Raw genomic sequence first — 19,888 nt, forward strand, 5'->3', positions numbered from 1 at the left:
GATATTTGCCCTTGAGCATGTGATGAATGGTTTGAAAAACCGACGACAAGTTGAAGATTGAGACACTTATGCAGCATATGGGAATCTTTATTCAGGAAACGTTTCACCACACAGTGGCTTCATCAGTCCAATACAAAGAGGAAGGCGTAAGGAGAGGAGGAGTATGAGGTAATCAGTCCCTCAGCCTGGAGTCGATGTGTTCAGTCTATCAATCTTGTAGAATGGTACATTCTACAAGATTGATGGACTGAACACATCGACTCCAGGTTGAGGGACTGATTACCTCATACTCCTCCTCTCCTTACGCCTTCCTCTTTGTATTGGACTGATGAAGCCACTGTGTGGCGAAACGTTTCCTGAATAAAGATTCCCATATGCTGCATAAGTGTCTCAGCCCTTAAGCATAAAGGGTGTTGAAGAGTCTTGGTTCCTTTACACTTACTGAGTTATATCTTTGTGCCTCTGCATTTCACTAGAAGTATTTTGCACCGTTTTGAAATCATTTTACTTCACACCTCTTCCTCTCTGACCTCCACATCTCTCGCTATGACCTCCACACCCCCTCCCTCCCTGACCCACCACAGCCTTCCCTCCCTGGCTCCCCCCGGCCTCAAAAGACTTCCTTCCCTCCGACAAATAACCTGGGGTTCCCACACACACATGAACTGGCCACTGCCGGTGCCACCAAAATTACTACATTAGGTTTGGAACCAGGTTTGAGTTCAAAGAGTCGCGGTCCTTTAAAACAGAGAAAATGTCTGGGTCTATCCAGAATTGTGACTCCCGTGTAGGACAATTGTGACTCCTGTGTAGGACAATTGTGACTCCTGTGTAGGCCACAACCCTGACTGCGTGTAGGTCACACGATTCAAAGTGCTTTCTTCCCGTTTTACACACACACACACACACAGAGAGAGAGAGAGAGAGAGAGAGAGAGAGAGAGAGAGAGAGAGAGAGAGAGAGAGAGAGAGAGAGAGAGAGAGAGAGAGAGAGAGAGAGAGAGAGAGCGAGCTGAGGCCAGGATAGTACAGCAAAAGTGTCTCACACTATCAGGGAAGAGGTGGTTAGTACATCACTATTACTACTACCAGTAGTAATAGCGGTGTAGATGGGAGTGATGAGAAAAATGGAGGTGATACCGGCAACTTCCGTTGTTCTCTCACGAAACACAGAGTCACGTTACACCAGCCAGTCATGGTTTTCCAAGCGGCCAGGTGACCGCAAGCACTGTGCATTGTGGCACAGGTGGTAATCTTGCTGCCAGTACACACCAACACATATCATTATTCTCAGCGTTATCTTAGTCATACTCTTGTCTTTACAAGTAAATGTGTGGTGGCAAATATGTAGTTAAGAGTTGTACTGGTGGTGTTTGGTCCTCAGTACCTAGTGAGCCTGTATTTGGTTCTCAGTACCTAGTGAGCCTGTATTTGGTCCTCAGTACCTGAACCTGTTGAACTCACCCCAGGCATACCTGTGATGGTTCAAGGACCATTTCACCCTGTTCTGCCCGATCCTCATATCTGAGATTAATGAACACTCAACGAAACCATAATCAGCAAGACTCAAGAAATCGTAATGACACGATTGCAAATAAACCATACCCCCGGCCGGGATTGAACCCGCGGTCATAGGGCTGGAGTTTTGAGACTATGACCGCGGGTTCAATCCCGGCCGGGGGTATGGTTTATAATCAGCAAATAAACTCGCTCTGCTAAACACAGTGAAAAACTAATCAACTGGCAAACAAATCTTTCTTGGGGTCACAGACACCATAAGTTTACCAAGACAAATTCTCTTTCCGCTGTAACAAAAACTAATTAATACTGAATACTGAGTACAAGATGCAGTTCAATTGTATTGGAGTGTAGAAGGAGAAGGTAAGAGGATCATATAAGCAGCTCTAACCTTCGGCTTACAAGAAAAAAATAGCGTCTCAACAAGGAAAATTACAGGGTGTTCTATAAATACCTTTCACAAGAGAGATGGTGGTGTTTTGTTGGTCAAGAAAGAGGCAAGTGTTCTCATGACAGAGGTGTGTGTGTGTGTGTGTGTGTGTGTGTGTGTGTGTGTGTGTGTGTGTGTGTGTGTGTGTGTGTGTGTGTGTGTGTGTGTGTGTGTGTGTGTGTGTGTGTGTGTGTGTGCGCGCGCGCGCGCGCGCGCTACTGAACCAGCTATGATACTGATTAAGGTTCTAACAAGGAATGCGACCAGGCACTTATAACTGTACGTGTAAATGTCTCTGAACAAACAAAATGTACAACGAGGTTTATGATCAGCAGTAGCCTGGCTGATTAGGGTTTGATCCACCAGGAAGCCTGGTCTGGGACCGGGTTGCAGGGGCGCTGACCTCCGCAAATATCCTTCAGCTATCAGCTAGACTGTAGTGCTTACATCAGTCCTTACCTACCTCAGGTGCTAGATCAAAAATGCTGTGATGGTTACGTAGGCAAGCTAACATCAACCACCTGATTGACCAGACACTCAACAAGGAAGCATGAGCGGACTGGTAGGGTAAAAAAAAAAAAAAAACTGAAAATAAGAGGTATAATACAAGACTGCTCAGGCTGCCAAGATGTAAGTCTGGTCAGCCTGGTATATCACCCACAGTAATCGTTAGGTGACCTCACTATTAAACATCCAAGCTTTTGTAATATGTATATATCTATAGAAGATTAACGTATCTCTGGAGAAAAAATCAAACATAAACTAAACTTATTCTCCCTTCCTTTGGATCGAACCTGATTCATCAAGACTGAGGGACTGATCACCTCAAACTACTACTACTTGAAGATGAAGACACATGTGTAGCAATTGCGTATTTTTATTGATGAGACGTTTCTACTACGCGGTAGGCTTCTTCAGTCAAATACAGAGGCAGCAGATGGCGAAGAGTTCAGTTCCATGAAGCTGAACTCTTCTCCAGGCTAAGGGACTGACCACCTCAAATACTTCTTCTCCAAGGTTGATGGACTGATTACATCGTTATATTACTACTACTTCTCCCTCTGTATTTGACTGAAGAAGCCTAGTGTGTAGGAGAAACGTTTCATCAATAAAGATACCCAACTGTTGTACATGTGTCTTAATCTTCAACTTGTCGATATTTTATACCATTTTCAACAATACTACTACCTGACGCCTTCCACCTTCTGCAGTGTTATTCTGTGTTAGATTAATAGTCACTGGCTGGCGAAACGTCTCCACACTAAAGAACAAGTGTTACACGTGTCTGATTCATTAAGTTGTTGGTATTAGTGAAAGTTGACAAAAACCGTGCGAACAATACCATCAGTCAGTCAAACAAAGCCACCGGTCAGTCAAATACCACAAGCAGGTCAGTCACCAGCACCAGTCAGCCGATTACCTCCACCAGTGGAACACCACCACTACCAGCACCACCACTACCAGCACCACCACTACCAGCACCACCACTACCAGCACCACCACTACCAGCACCACCACTACCAGCACCAACACTACCAGCACCAACACTACCAGCACCAACACTACCAGCACCACCACCAGCACCACCACTACCAGCACCACCACCACTACCAGCACCACCACCACCAGCACCACCACCAGCACCACCACCACCGGGCCTCATTAAAATATAGACAAACTTTGTCCAACTTTTCGAGTCATACCAACTCATAGCGCCGATTTTGCCACAATCTCTGTAATTAATGTGGCAGTTATCTGAGTGTCCAGCTGACTCTAACAAAGCCCCCCCCCCCTCATCATCATCACCTGTGATGAAGGCTACGACCCCTTCTGATGATACCCAGGGTAGATCAAAGGAGACATCTATCACTTCAATATTTATTACAGTAACTACTTATAGATCTATGTACTGTCTACTCATTCGAGCAAACACGCTTCCTCTGAACGTATTTGCTTGGAATTCCTCCTTTTTTCTGCAACACTGCAAGCTCCGGATGTGTTGATTGCAACACGAAAGGCCTAGAGCTATCATTCAACTCACCCCCCCCCACTGGGTGTTTCGCATATATATACTCAGTGTGAACAGGGCGAGGGAAACAAAAAGGCTGACAGGGAGGGAAACTTGGACATTTTGGAAGAGAAGAAAGGATTAACACAATTAAGGGAACTGTAATGGTATGTAAATACCGAGAGAGTAGAGTAAATGACTTGGATGCAGTTAATACCATTATTAGCCACGAAGTTCCCCCCCCCCCATACTGGGCATTATCGGTTTAATATAATCATTACGGTCATAGGGAGAGTGGTAATTTCTTGCCGCCTGTGACTAGAAAAACTTCCAAGAATTGTTGTTTGCTTCTGCTTTCCTTCTTGAGACTACATTTGACACAAGGCTCCCGCTGTTCACTTTGCTTATCACAGTGTTGATGTTAGGTCATCTAGGATAAATAACCAAATGTGACTGTCACTTCCTCCCAGAATGTTGTGTAGATAACAACTATATTATGATGCTGGACATGATGGATTTGATGCGTTCCAATTCCAGGCTGTTCTATAAGAAGGTTGACCAACACTGCACTGATGGCCTGCCTTTACTTACTTTTCCCCACAACAGAAACAGCTATAATTGATACACAGTTCCATGAGGTCAAGGAAGTCTTTGCTTGGAACAGGGATGCTTGCACTGTCAGTGACTTTTGCTAGATAATAGTGCGACTGCTGGCATGGAAGGTACGTTAGTAGAAAGAGTAATAACATTAAAACTTGCTAGCATCTTATTCCTCATACTGACGTCCTTGATCTGGCTTATGAGACCCGAGTGCTGGAGATGAGACTGGCTGACTGTTCCTAAAAGACTAGAGAGGTGCTTAGCGAGCAGACCTGCGGGTCTGAGAGGAAGTATTGCCTATCCCTGGAGTGATGGGTCAGAGCAGAACATTGGGCAACAAACAGGCTGGCATGCCTGGGGCTACTAGGTATGAGGTATGTTGGGAAATTACTGAGATCAACACTGACCTATACTATTAACATCAATTATTCACCCAGGGATACCAACAACTTCATAACCTTGCCTTTAGCCAGCGAGTCTCACGACGAGACTCCAATGGTACTAACAGTACACTGAACAATTATATTTCATACTTACCATGTGAATTGTTGCAGTACTTAATTAGACGTGGTTAGTACTCTTGTTGGGAAATCCACCTGAATCCACATAGACAGGTTTACTGATATGTTAAGTGTGTCTACCTAACCTGAACCTTATACAGTCATGATTGCAATCACTCTAGTTTGGAGCAAGAGATGAACTATAGCACTACCTGCCAATGTGTGAAGACGGCACTCTTGGATATACCTTTGATATACCTTAGAAGAGTTTCGAGAGTAGCTACTCTCAGAGCCCGGCCATGGGCCAGGCTCGTCCGGTGCTTGCCTGATCAACTAGGCTGTTGCTGCTGGAGGCCAACTGGAGTTGTGGATGTCTCGGCAACTGGTTTGCTGCTGTCAGTAATATGAATTCTTTTATGTGTGTCATCCCTTGCGCAGGGGTCATGCTAATCTCTGTATCGTTCCAGTTTGAGTATATGTACTTGCCTCCGTCGTCTAGGACCGTTGTAACTGCCACGAATTTGTTACCCTTGCCGCTGCGTTAATCCCTAAATAAACGAGGCACTACATTCCAGTTAGTCACAAAGAGTTCACTGGCGCTATACCCCACTAACTCCTGTCTGCCCGGAGTTTGACGCCTTCCACTGATGAGTCACATGTAGCTATTAATCCACTGGTCTTAAACGAGTGATGTTACGTAATCAAACCTCAGGTGTTCGCATAAACGTTCACTCTCAATAATAAGTCATACTTCAGGGCTTGTTAGCACACGTATTTACGAACCGCGTGGCGCGCACAATTCCATTACGAAAGCCTATTAGGTAAGGGTGCCAAGTCTGGTTTTAAAACTGTACCCCGCCTCTTCATGGGCACAATGACGCTGTTACTAACCGTCACTGGTAATACAGAAAGATGACATGAACGTTCTTCACCCATGGTATGTAACAATTCTAACAACTATTGTCATAAACTAATCTGAATAAACTACAATCTTTACTTAGGACTTAAAACTTATATTGCGAATTACAGTTACTAGTACTTTTTGAGTCTCACTTTGATTCTGAGGGGAATTGGTCACACTGTCGTCAAGAAGCGGCCTAGTTACCTCTTCTCTCTGAGACTTCCAGTTCGTAACGGAAAATCTCACGCAGAATTATCTACAAGGTATAGTATATAGTAATTTCTTGGCTTGTTCAGCCCTCCGAAGTATACTGCAGAATTTGCTAAGGAATTCTTGGTAACATTTTACCAATGGTGCTCTGTTAGTGGTCCATAAGTGTTACCCATAAACCCAATGTTGCACTCAGACTGATCACTCGTGGGGTAGGCAGCACTCCACACAGACCTGCAGGTCTGATCGCTAAGCACCTCTCCAAACTTTCAGGAAGCATCAGCCAGTCTCATCTTAAGCACTTGGGGGATCTCATAAACCCGATTAAGGACGTCAATATAAGAAATTAGAAACTAGAAAGTTTTGCCGTCACTGCTCTCTTCGTTAACGTACCCACTGTGCTAGTAGTCACACCACTACTACTACTACTACTACTACTACTACTACTACTACTACTACTACTACTACTACGACGACGTAGCCAAGTCACTGGTGATGTGAATCTCACGGTTCTAAGCAAAGATGTCACTGACCTCGTCGAACTGTGTGTCAATTATAGTTGTTTCTGTTTTGAGGAAAAGTATAGACACTGTCTAAGGATGACCATGGGCCCACTCATCAGTGTTGTCAACCTTAACATGAAACCCCTTTTTATGGGAACAACATATTCCTTATCCTCAGCAACATAATAAGGCTGTTACGTAGACGAGATTTTGGTTATCCTAAACGACTCAATCTCAGCATTCTGCTAACCAAAATCAACACTGTGGAATTTTTCATTAAAATCACTCTCGAGAAAAGGTGACAAACTGATATTCTTCCAGGCACAGGTGGCCAGAACATACCCTTCGAAATAAATCCACGAAAAACAATGACCTATATCATGACACTCCTATAACGAGAAGCGGAGTCTGAGTCTTTCCTCAGAATCCGTAGGATTTGTAGCCCACCGTTCTTCGAACAGGAGTGTGTATAATTTTAAAAGTATTTACACGCCTCCAGTTTCCTCTGCATTATATTTCCGAAGAAGGCGTGTGTACCCCCCATCCTCCCTTCCTACATGAGAAAGTTCACCAGCCAGTCATATGATTCTTCCAGTGGACTACGTGGCTAGTAACGCTGCTCAAGATCTCGCTGATCACAAATCGAATGTGGCCACCAGCTCATCATCCATTACTGAGGATTTGGTAAGGAAGAGGCTTACAACAGGGCCGCTGTAGCAAGTGCGGGAGTGACAAATTAATTTTGGGCGTGATTTATAGGCCCCCAAATCTTGATAGGGAGTACGGTAGGCTGCTATGAGACGAAATTCATAAGGCGTCTAGATATGAAAATGTTGTGTTAATGGGGGATTTTAACTTTAGATAAACTGACTGGAACAATATGACAGGAAATCTTGAGTCTAGTGACTTTCTTGATACGATTCAGGATTGCTTTTTAAAACAGTTTGTGACACGACCAACTAGAGGAAACAATCTGCTTGACTTAGTTCTTGCCAACAAGGAATCACTAATTAATAATCTTGAGGTTAATGATGAGCTTGGGGAAAGCGATCACAAATCACTTAGTTTCAATATATCATGGAATTACCCAAATACCTGCAATCAAGTCTGTCCCAGACTTCTGCTTGGCCGATTTCATGGGACTGAGTAATTACCTGGGTGGGATAAACTGGAACAACCTGACTATGGGTCAAGTAGGTGGTGTTATTTGCCAATATGACGTTTTTCAGAGCATAGTTCTAGCTGCCCAGACAACTTAGGTTCCAAGTAGGGAAATCAGATCAACCAAAAATTATCCCAAATGGATAAACAATAGAATAAAACATCTCATTGGTTAAAAGAGAGGCATATATAGGCATATTAAAAGAGGGGATGGGCGGTTAGGTAATCAATATATTCAATTAAAGGGAGAAATAAAAAAAAAGAGAGATTATGAGGCTAAAGTGGCAAGTGGGAGGGGCGTGTCATGAATGGTGTTCCACAGGGGTCAGTGTTGGGCTTTTTGCTGTTCACAATTTATATAAACGATGTTGATAAGGGAATAAATAGCGACATAAGCAAGTTTGCTGATGACACCAAAATAGGTCGCTTAATTCATTCTAATGAGGACATTAGAAAAGATTTGAACAGACTGATGCTGTAGTCGGAGAAATGGCAGAAGCAGTTTAATATAGACAAATGCAAAGTTCTAAACATTGGAGAAGAAAATACCCTTGCCACACTTGCCACATATAAACTAAATAATGTAGATCTTAATATTACTGATTGCGAAAAAGATTTGGGAGTTCTGGTTAGCAGTAATCTGAAACCAAGACAACAGTGCATAAGTGTTCGCAATAAAGCGAACAGAATTTTGGCTTCATATCAAGAAATATAAATAACAGGAGTCCTCAGGTTGTTCTTTCAACTCTATATATCTCTGGTTAAGCCTCATTTAGATTAAGCTGCACAATTATGGTCACCGTATTACAGAATGGCTATAAATGCTCTGGAAAACTTACAAAGGAGGATGATAAAGATGATCCCATGTATCAGAAATCTTCCCTATGAGGACAGACTGAGGGCCCTGAATCTGCACTCTCGAAAGGCGTAGAATTAGAGGGAATATGATTGAGGTGTATAAATGGAAAACAGGAATAAATACAGGGGATGTAAATAACGTGCTAAAAGTATCTAACGAAAACAGGACTAGCAGCAATGGTTTCAAGTTGGGAAAATTTTAGATTTAGAAAGGATATAGGAAAGCACTGGTTTGGCCGGGCTCCAGGAGTAGGAAAAGCTCTCGCAACTCATCAAAGATATATCAAAGATAAGGTACAACAACTCAGTAAAATAAAAAGAAACCAGATTACTACTGACGGAGAGAGGTATGGAGAATAATCTCATTTTCGAGTCATCCTTGATCAGTCTGTCCAACATAGTGACCTGGGATATATCTTTGATGGGTTTCGACAGCTTTCCTACTTTCGAAGACCAGCCCTGGGCCAGGTTTTCTGGTGCTTGCCAGGTCAACCAGGCTGCTGCTGCTGCTGCTGGCAACCCACTGGACCATATATGTCACAGCCTGGTTGATCCGATACTTGGCGGAGAATATTGTCTTGTTTCCTCTTCAAGACTTCTATGCTTGTCCCAGCAGTGTTTGATACCTTCTGGCGAGATGTTCAAAAGTCTGGGACCATGTATGATGATGCAATGTTCTCTTGTGCCCATATCGCCCTGCCCTTCACTGAGTTTATTCTACATATTTTCAATGTTTCACTTCAGTATACTGTTAAGGGAGTGTGCAAATTTGGGAACAGTACCTCAGGTACTTGCCACGCATATATTATCATGCATCTATCATCCGTTTCAGCAAGTACATATTTACAACTCTGAGGTGTTCTCAGTAATTTATATGCTTTTACTGCTCTATGCGGGCCGTCAACGATCTTTGAACCTGTTCCAGCTCTGGTATCTTAGAGGAATGGTTCTGGTATCTTATCTGCCCTGAATGGAGCGTCAACACCAAACAGTACTCCAACCAAGAGAGCACAAGCGATTTTGAAAGTGTCGACAACGACATTATTTCCCTTGGCTTGAAAGTCCTCATTATCCACCTCGTCATTTTCCTGGTCATTGTGACATTTGTCTTATCGTGTTATTTGAAAGAAAGGTCAGCTGACATTACACTCAGAACCTTCACATGTTCCTTCACTTCTATCTGGACCTTGTCATTATTGAACGTCATGTTATTTTGCACTGGTCACTCTCACTCGTACTCCCACCGAGGGTGAAGACTGATAATGTCAAAGCTACTATTACTACTACTACCAGACTTCTACTTCTTCCCATCTTCGACCGAAAAAGTCTGTTGTGCATGTGACAGGCTTGGCAATAAAGGTATCCAAGTGTTGCAAATGGGTCTTATTCATCAATTACTTCGTGAAATTAACGGATTCTAAACTAGTTATCAAATAACGACACAAAGATGTTTAGAATCTTCTAACACTGACACAGAACCAGTGTAGCTTCAAGCTAGCTAAACCCTTAACTTACACTATACTTTCCAGTTATCCAGGAGTCCGGGAGCCGGTATATATCCTGCTGTCCTCCCTCGCTGTACTGGTATATACCCTACGGTGCTCCTTCGCCCTGGTATATATCCTGCGGTCTTCCCTTGTCAGCATAGTTGCTGATCCCCTACATGTGTTGTATAGCTTATCTGAATATCATAGTTAGTACCATCTATATGTTTTACATACACGACTATTGACTAGTTTGTATGACATCACGTGATGCGGCATGAGTGCGTGGGATGCGCTACCTCGGCCTCAGTTCCCGCATAGGTCTACTACAGGCAACACACGGCAGGTTGGGCTCTCTCTTCACACACTGCCAATATATGTTACCATCCAACAAGTGTGTTTAACTCCAACCATCATATCTCCTACGAACTCCCACGACACCCTCGCTGCCCTGGTATATACCCTACGGTGCTTCCTCACCCTGGTATATACCCTACGGTGCTCCCTCACCCTGGTATATACCCTACGGTGCTCCCTCACCCTGGTATATACCCTACGGTGCTCCCTCACCCTGGTATATACCCTACGGTGCTCCCTCACCCTGGTATATACCCTACGGTGCTCCCTCACCCTGGTATATCCCGAGGTCTTCCCTCGCCGCCCTGGTATATACCCTACAGTGCTCCCTCGCCCTGGTATACTCCCATGCGCCTCACCTTCCTTGCACCTGAATATATACTAATTTTCTCATGTATTATGTACCGACTCGATAAACTGCATTCCCCTATATGTGATTGCAAAGGTAGAGTCTTGGTTAATAAACTCGTTAAGGCAGCAATTGCACCGAAGTATCATTTATTCCAGGATTAAGACAGTGTACATAAATGGTTCAAAGAACCAAGTTGATAAATTAGACACATGTGCAACACTTGGTTATCTTTATTGAGGAAACGTTTCGCCACACAGTGGCTTTATCAGTCTTATACAAAGAAGAATGGTGAAGATCAGAAGGAGTTTGAGGTAATCAGTCCCTCAGCCTGGATTAAGAGAGTTGAGAGCAACGAGGAAGAAAATACTCAAAGACCAATTAAAGTAATAAAGACGGCAAGAAGGAGAATTAGCAGGGATCAGAGAATTGAAAGATATATAGCCACTGAAGAAAGGCATTAGGAAGTAGGAGAGCAGGAAGGAGAGAGTCGAGTGGAAAGCACCAGGAAATGGGTCGGCAGCAGTGTTCCTCCATTCTTATGTTGAAGATTGAGACACTTATGTAACATACTTTATTGAAGAAAAGTTTCGCGTGTGGCGAAACGTTTCTTCAATAAAGTATGTTGCATAAGTGTCTCAATCTTCAACTTGCTGGTTTTCAAAGCCATTTATTGTTATGTTCTTAACTAGGAGATATAAAATAAAAGAGACGACTACGGTGTTCTTCACACCAACTCCAAGGCTGAGGGACTGATTACCTTATCTTTTGCATACACTTCTTCTGTCTTCCAATTATGAATTTGTATTGATAAAGCCACTGGATGGCGAAATGTCTATGATAAAGATACTCAGATGTTGCACACGTGTCTAATATTTATCAAAATGAAAGAGGAACAAGAAATATAATCGTAAGCATTAGGCTAGTTGAGGGACACGTGACAAGACTGAAAGAAAGGAGGCAGAGAGAACAGAAGATAGTGGGAGAAGGAAATGTTATTAACTACTGAATTAGAAAAAGTTAGAATGCAATTGATAAAAATTTAGATTCAGAAAGGATACAGGATAACACTGGTTTGGATGAACTGAACAGACTCCCGAGTAGCGTCACTGAAGATAAAATATTGGCAGTTTTAAAAATAGGCTAGACAAATACATGAGTGGGTGTGGGTGTGTGTGAGTTAGACTTGACTAGCTTGTGATAATAGGCCTGATGCAGTGTTCCTTCCTTTTTAAGTGGATGTGACTTGGACCCGACAAGTTTAGGTCAGTAGGTGACTTGGACTTGCCTAGCATGGGCCAGTAGGCCTGCTGCAGTGTTCCTTCTTTATGTTTTTATTTTAAAGCTGGGAAATCACAAAGTAAATATACCCGACAAGCGTCGTTTTTGCAGTAGAAGAGAGAAATGAAAGTTTGGAGTCACAACTCGAACCTACAAAAGCACTCCTAGATTGCATTTTGTATTTATATGTGAAGTTAGGACCAAATGAAGAGACGACGTAAAGAAAATGGGTAGAGGAGAGTGAGGAAAAAGGAGAAAAGGGTGAGAACATCTTCTCTCCGGGGGATCGTATTCTCTGAAAGGAGTTCCAAGAGCTTAAAGAAAAAGAATTACTAAGGCTGAAAACACTAGAGGCTCACGCTGGCTGATACACGCACACCTTAACATACATAAAAGGATACGAAAACATAATTTCTTTAACACAAACAGGGAAAGCAAGAATATACAATTGCAAAATGAGAAAAGATGCGTGTGTGTGTGTGTGTGTGTGTGTGTGTGTGTGTGTACTCACACACACACACACACCTATTTGTGGTTGCAGGGGTCGCATAAACCATCGAATAAACCATCACACTAATTCCCTTGGTCCTTGATAATGTGAGTAGTCACGAAAGCGCTTGGAATTTCATTATTCTTTCACAGTGGTTGTTTTGCATATTCTGAAATCACCTGTTTATTGTGATCTTATTGCATATATATATATATATATATATATATATATATATATATATATATATATATATATATATATATATATATACGCAAAGAATTCGCAAGATCAGGCGAAATATACACAAACACTGATATCTGGCTGAAGGAGACTCGAACCTACGAACCTTGGAACAAGGTACGCAGTGCTTTACCAATCTACCCACACTTGACCAATACCTTGGAGTCCAGCTTGCGCTAGACTTCGATCCATTGTTGGGATGATATTTAAAAGAAAGTCTTGTAAATGCTACGGCCACTGGAATAGAAATTCTAAATAAACACATGAAATAAAAAAGGGTAAACCACATCTACACCAGGATCACCACTGGCAATAGCAACAAATTCGCGAACAACCTGCAATAAAAGAGGAGTAACAGCTGTAGAATGGAACATCAGGAACAACAACAGGGGTAGAGACAACAATAGCAGTAGAAGCAGAGGCAAGAAAAACACCCAAAAGCGAGGCCAAACACCAGCAGCTGAAGCAGGAGCAGCGGCAGGATTAGCAGCAGCAGCAGCAGCTGGACACTGGTGGTCAGGAGAAACAAGAGCAGTAGCCACACCTGAGGGCCGGGGCGGTGTCACAGACGTAGTGGCAGGTATCAAGGCTCGCCCCTGAATAAACCATCACACTAATTCCCAGAGTCCTCCTGCAGTCCTGGCGGCCTCCACTGCACCACCTCCCAACCACAATCCCTCTCCCCCTCCCTCTGGGGAAGAGGATTATAGGCGGGGGTCACTGGAAGGACGGGCGCCTCGGGAAATGGAGATATGAATCGGGAATTAGAGAGGGATAGGAAACGGAAGGAGAAAATCAAATAGAAAAAAATGACGAAGAGTGGCAGGAGTAACGTGGATTAACGAATAAAAATCGCAAGGAAGAGGTAAGAAAGAAGCCTAGAGACGCAAAAGGAAGAAGAAATGAGGTAGGAGAGGGAGTTGAGGGTAGGGTGTGTAGGAAATGGCGGACTCTCGCACACGGGCCACTCCCATTACCAGAGTGCTTGTCCTCGTATAAACTTGGAAAGGTCGCCGGTTAACAGCCCGCACACACAGATGACCTGCGCTGAATTCTGCAACACCAGAGATTGTGGCAGGCGACCCTCCCTCCCGCCACACACTGCAGGTTACTCAACTGCTGCCACTAAATTACACTCTGATAACTTCAACCATGTAAAACACATTCATACTTTTGCGTTAAGTTACAAAATCAAATGTTCACTATCACCCAAGTGAACACCATCCACCGTGTATACCTTTCCTCTCCCTATATAAACACTCGCTCTCTCATAGCGGGAGGTGGCCAGAACAGGATATCCTGAATAATGATAATTACCCCGTGGTATAAACTCCTTTCCTTCTTGAAGGAAGTTTGAAGGTGTCATAGCTTCTGAACCCATAGTGGCGAAACGTTCCTCAATAAAGATTCCCATATGTCGCGTAAGTGTCTCAATCTTCAACTTGTCGGTTTTCAAAACCATTCATTACAGTGAAATATTTGACGGTATCCTCATCACTCTTATTAGTCTCTCCCAGCAGCTCAGGATGACAGACTACTCATCCTGTGTCTTGTGTGATGGAATATGACAAAATTGCTAGCTCTGTTTCGCACCGTGTAACTAAGATACAGAAGGTTGTCAGCACACTACTGGGATTCCCACCCAGTAACTATCATACAAACTGTGGTAGGGTAGCATGCCATTGATGTATCCACAATCTAGCTAACTAGAACAGGGTGTCAGCACATTGCTGATATACTTCTGGCGGTTTCAAGAGTTTTGCTATTCCTGTTGACCGGCCCTGGGCAAGTATTGTTTACCTTAAGAGAACACTGTATCAACATCCGTGTCCCAGATTATTCAACATCTTACCAGAAGATATCAGAAACACTGCTGGGACAAGTGTAGAAGTCTTCAAGAGAAAACTGGACAAGTATCTTCACCTGGTACCAGGTCAACCAGGCTGTGATGAATATGTGGGCCAGCAGCAACAACCTGCTTGAACAGGCAAGCCTGGCCCAGGGTCGGGCTTCGGGAATACAAAAACTCTCGAAACTCATTAAAGGTATATCAGAAGTAAAAGTACCAATTCTTATACACATCAAAAGATATTTCACAGCCAAAGATATAATGATCCAACCTGAAGGTACTGCGAGAGTTGTGACGCATGTGGGCCATCACTCCCCTCCACCACACATCACGCTTACCTGGAAAAAAAACAGGAAAAAATATATTATTAACAATGTAAGTACACAATGCTCGAACGAAAATAAAAAAAGAAAAAAGCAAAAAATATCTAGGTCGTGTCTATCGACAGGTGCCTTTTGCAAACGGTAACTACAACAACAACAACAACACACACACACATGCACGCCCCCCTTTTAGATTGATGTGTATATGCGTGCGTGCGAGAGAGAGAGAGAGAGAGAGAGAGAGAGAGAGAGAGAGAGAGAGAGAGAGAGAGAGAGAGAGAGAGAGAGAGAGAGAGAGAGAGAGAGAGAGAGAGAGAGAGAGAGAGAGAGAGAGAGAGAGAGAGAGAGTGAGTGAGTGTTTAAACATTAAACGAGACAATTAACATTATGATGTATCACAACAACATACTTTCCAATACACTCAGAGTCAAGCTCAGTCCAGGGGACAATTATGAAGGCGAGGAGCGGCACACTCCACTTCCTTCATTAAAAATAACTGAAGCATAAAAAGATACATAGTAACTTTTACTGCACTTAAATGGAAATGAGCAGGAAAGTGTTGGTGGTTCAGAGGAAAGAGCGACCATCATAGTAGGTTGATGGAGCGCAACCATCCAGGGAAGTAATATCCTCGTCTCGTACGAGTGTCAAACATAACCCCATTAAACGTTTGGCACTCTAGCAGGGTTGCTGCTCTTGTCTTTGTTTATAAGGAACATGAAAGACGGCAAGCCCCTCTTACGATCCTTTACTTGTATTCAGCGTCTACTGAATGTAAAAGATCAGTATGTTTCTTAACAGTTCTTGCTTCTTTAATATTTGCTCTCTAGTTTATGGAGTCTGGTGTGATAGCGGGTCTCAGGGGCCATGATTCCCGGAATCATTAACATACACGAGACTCATCGTGCTAAGACAATGTTTCTAAACACATGTTTGCCTTAGGTGGATGTGTTTACACAGTAGTGGTTACACCTTGACAGCACGTTCAGGGAAACCTTTCAGAAGATATGACAAACACTGCTGGAACAAGTGTAGAACTTTTCAAGAGGAGACTGGATAAGTATCTTCACCAGGTACCAGATCAACCAGACTGTGATGAATATGTGGGGCAGCGGGCCATGAGCAGCAACAGCCTGGAACAGCAGACAAGCCTGACCCACGGTCGGGATCCGGGAGTAGAAAAACTCGTAATTCATCAAAGGTATGCAAAAGGTTTAAAGGCCCAGCAAACAAAGAGTAATATGAGAGTATATTATTATGACTCTCTAAACCTACCCCGGGAAAATCTACCACCAGGAAAAGCGAGCTTGAGGCAGAAGTAAACTGATGTTTCGCTCATTCTTGACGAGCAAGAGCTGGTCAACCACATAGTAAACTACACTGGAGGGCCACAGCATCTCTAAAGAAATTCCCCCCATACATCACCATACCATCAACCAAGTCTAGCCCAAGGCCGGGCAGCCAGAGTAGGAGCACTCTCCAAACTGGTCACAGGTAAATCACCGCTCTGCCATCACCAAGCAGCCCCACCCTTTTACCCACCACTAGAAGCTCTTTCCCTAACCCCACTCCTCTTCGCCCCTCCAGAAGACCCATCAACCCCCCCCCCCCATCACTCATATTTCTCTTTTACGACAACTTTTTAGAAGTTTTAATCACCAGCTCACCATAGGGGCGAGAAGAGTCTTAATGAGGATTCTCGCGCGTGAAGACGTACTCTCAATTGTAATAATTCAAATATAAGTAGTTGGTGCAGCCAGCAGAGAAAACTTGAACTAATATTCCTCTTACATGAGTAACGGAGTTGAACTTCTCACGCCTCTAACTCTTCAATATAAGACACGAGGAGCACTGCCGCAGGCCTACTGGCCCACACTAGGCAGGTCTCTCTCTCAAGTACATTGCTGGGTTCCAGTTGAAGGCATAGCCTGTTTAAACACCTACACACGTAAACTAGAAAAAACGGCACCAAAACAATATCGTCAAACAAGAGCTGGTCTAGGTAAACTACTACAAAGCAGAGGAGTAAACCTCTCCATCTAAATTTCGGTTACTATCCGCACAAGCAACGAGGAATCTTTTACTTGTGACCTGTTTATGTTGTTTTCCTACTCCCGCGGCCGGGCACGAGACCAGGCCTCTGTTGATTGCCTGGTCGATCAGTCAGTTAACAGACTGAAACTTGTCCGCACTGAACATCACAGTTTTCTGATGCCCCGTGGAAAACTTGATTTATATCCACTTCAAGAATAGCGGTCTTCGACGAACACCATTCTCAGAGTCCAGTGTCATCAACTCTTATGTGCTTGTCAATGTAGGAGATAAGAATAGGAAACAGAAGTGAGGAGAGTACCATGCCTGGAGGAACAGAAATGGTCACTGTGGCAGCCTCCTGCTTCATTCTATTTATTACTACTACTACTTTCTGGGTTCTATTTGCTAAAAAGTCAATAAGTATCTTCCTGTCCACTTTTCCAGTTATTCCTTTTGCACGCATTTTGTGCGCAATCACACCGTGGTCGCACTTCTTGAACGTTTTTGCAAAATCATTGTGCGCAATATCAGCATTTATGTCGTCTTTATATCCTCTTATAATTTCTCGGTGATTTTATTCCTGTAATATTCTGTTTCCCATTTAAGAGGTCTGGTTTGAGACTGAGCCACGGTGGTCATGATCTCAGGAACATTTATGTAACATAAAAGATGTGTACACTGGGGGTAGGGACGCAGAGAGAAAGATGTGTACACTGGGGGTAGGGACGCAGAGAGAAAGATGTGTACACTGGAGGTAGGGATGCAGAGAGAAAGATGTGTACACTGGGGTAGGGACACAGAGAGAAAGATGTGTACACTGGGGGTAGGGACGCAGAGAGAAAGATGTGTACACTGGGGGTAGGGACGCAGAGAGAAAGATGTGTACACTGGGGGTAGGGACGCAGAGAGAAAGATGTGTACACTGGGGGTAGGGACGCAGAGAGAAAGATGTGTACACTGGGGGTAGGGACGCAGAGAGAAAGGACGACGAAATCTGGGAGGAATGAATTGTATAATGTTGTGATGTATAGTGGAGAGGTAAAGTTTGTATGAGAGGTGAAATATGCAACGCCGGTCGTGATTCATCAACAGAACACAACCACATCCTGACATACCAGTCTTCACACATCCATCCTGACATACCAGTCTTCACACATCCATCCTGACATACCAGTCTTCACACATCCATCCTGACATACCAGTCTTCACACATCCATCCTGACATACCAGTCTTCACACATCCATCCTGACATACCAGTCTTCACACATCCATCCTGACATACCAGTCTTCACACATCCATCCTGACATACAATCTAGATCCTCGTTACGCGGAAATACTGTCACTCTCGTATGTCAGACTCTCAAACATCAACTAACAGTTCTTGGTTAGGATGAGATATCAGCAACGACGTCCTTCACACTAGAGCAAAATAAACTCGATAACATTGCAAATACACAGAATACAACACAAGAGGCGTCAATGTGCGTTTTTTCTGATATATCAACAGTATACACAGTATATATGAGCTTGAGAGCTTTTCTACTTCCGGAGCCCGGCCATGGGCCAGGCTCTTCTGATGTTTGCCTGGTCAACCAAACTGTTGTTGGTGGCCTGCAGCCCCATAAATCTACCACAACCTGGTTGATCTGGCATCTTACCCGAACATAATGGGTACAAAAAACATGGTATATATTAAATAAATGCGAGAGGCAGGTTCCGATTTTTTCAGCTTGGTTACAGGTACTCTAGCCTCGGCGCAAGGTACGGAGCCGTCTACAACAAGTAATAAATTGTCTTACTAAATAGGACAAGATCTATAATGTAGATACAAGCTTCTACGTTTCATAATGTAGCAAACACAAGGTGCACGTCCACACTTGGTATGGAACACCATTACCTCTCTGGTCAACGTAAACATGTAGGTAAGAAAAAACCATACCCCGGCCGGGATTGAACCCGCGGTCAGAGAGTCTCAAAACTCCAGCCTGACCGCGGGGTCACTCCCGGCCGGGGTATGGTTTGTTTGCAATCGTGTCATTACGATTTCGTGAGTCATGTAGGTAAGAGTTGTGGGGATCAATGCCCCCGTAAGTTCAATTTTGTAAAATTTATTTAATATCTTAAGTGTTCATAAAACAAGGAAAAAGACTAGCCATCTGCTAGAGTGCAAAACTTTTATAAGGTTTTTGTTTCACACTTGTGTGACAGGACGGAGGTACTTCCAGAGATGGATGTTGGTTACCAACCTGCCAAAATATATCCATTACGTGTCTAATATACGACCAAAACACCTGCCAGTCCCTGATCAGATGGGCAGCAGGGGTACAAATCCACGGAACCTTCTACATGTAATCCTAAGCGTGGTAAAACAATTGTCACGAGTTGGGTATTGGGCCGTAGAAGCGATGACCCCTGGAATCAACAATAGATAAACTAAGGCGAGCGAGCGCATGAAGCCTCAACACATGCATAAAAGCCCAGGTCACAACCATGGTGGCGCTCAACCTGTACAACCATCAACAACGACGACATCTCGCATTACACCCTTTATTGCCAATTAAAAAAGGCCATTACCCAGCAAATTTTCCGGCGGGGCTATCCTGAGCTAATCAGACAAACGCCAGAGACTGGAATTGGGTTGACTTCCCTAATGACCTAATAAACTATCAACAGACTTGTTTCCCAGCCTTGCTAGCCTCACATTCACCCCCAGCCGGTGCTCTTATATTTGGGTTCCGGATGATGCGGTAATGACAATGTAGGAACGTGGAGGCTCGGGGGAGAAGAGGAA

The 19,888-nt window shown here is 43.7% G+C and overlaps 1 protein-coding gene and 1 non-coding gene across 2 annotated transcripts in view; both read right to left on the reverse strand.

The window, feature by feature from the left end:
* Window positions 1–19,888, reverse strand: part of mbl (muscleblind) — a 656,886-nt gene that overhangs the window by 518,550 nt on the left and 118,448 nt on the right. Inside the window, exon 2 of the mRNA XM_070094280.1 lies at window positions 15,010–15,076. The gene's annotated coding sequence lies outside the window, so the exon portion shown is untranslated. The remainder of the gene's footprint in view (window positions 1–15,009; window positions 15,077–19,888) is intronic.
* Window positions 5,454–5,557, reverse strand: LOC128694960 (U6 spliceosomal RNA). Its single transcript, XR_011393190.1, has one exon. It is a non-coding gene; the product is annotated as a U6 spliceosomal RNA (small nuclear RNA).

This window comes from Cherax quadricarinatus, chromosome 45, assembly GCF_038502225.1.
Source record: "Cherax quadricarinatus isolate ZL_2023a chromosome 45, ASM3850222v1, whole genome shotgun sequence".
NCBI classification, from domain to species: Eukaryota; Metazoa; Arthropoda; class Malacostraca; order Decapoda; family Parastacidae; genus Cherax; species Cherax quadricarinatus.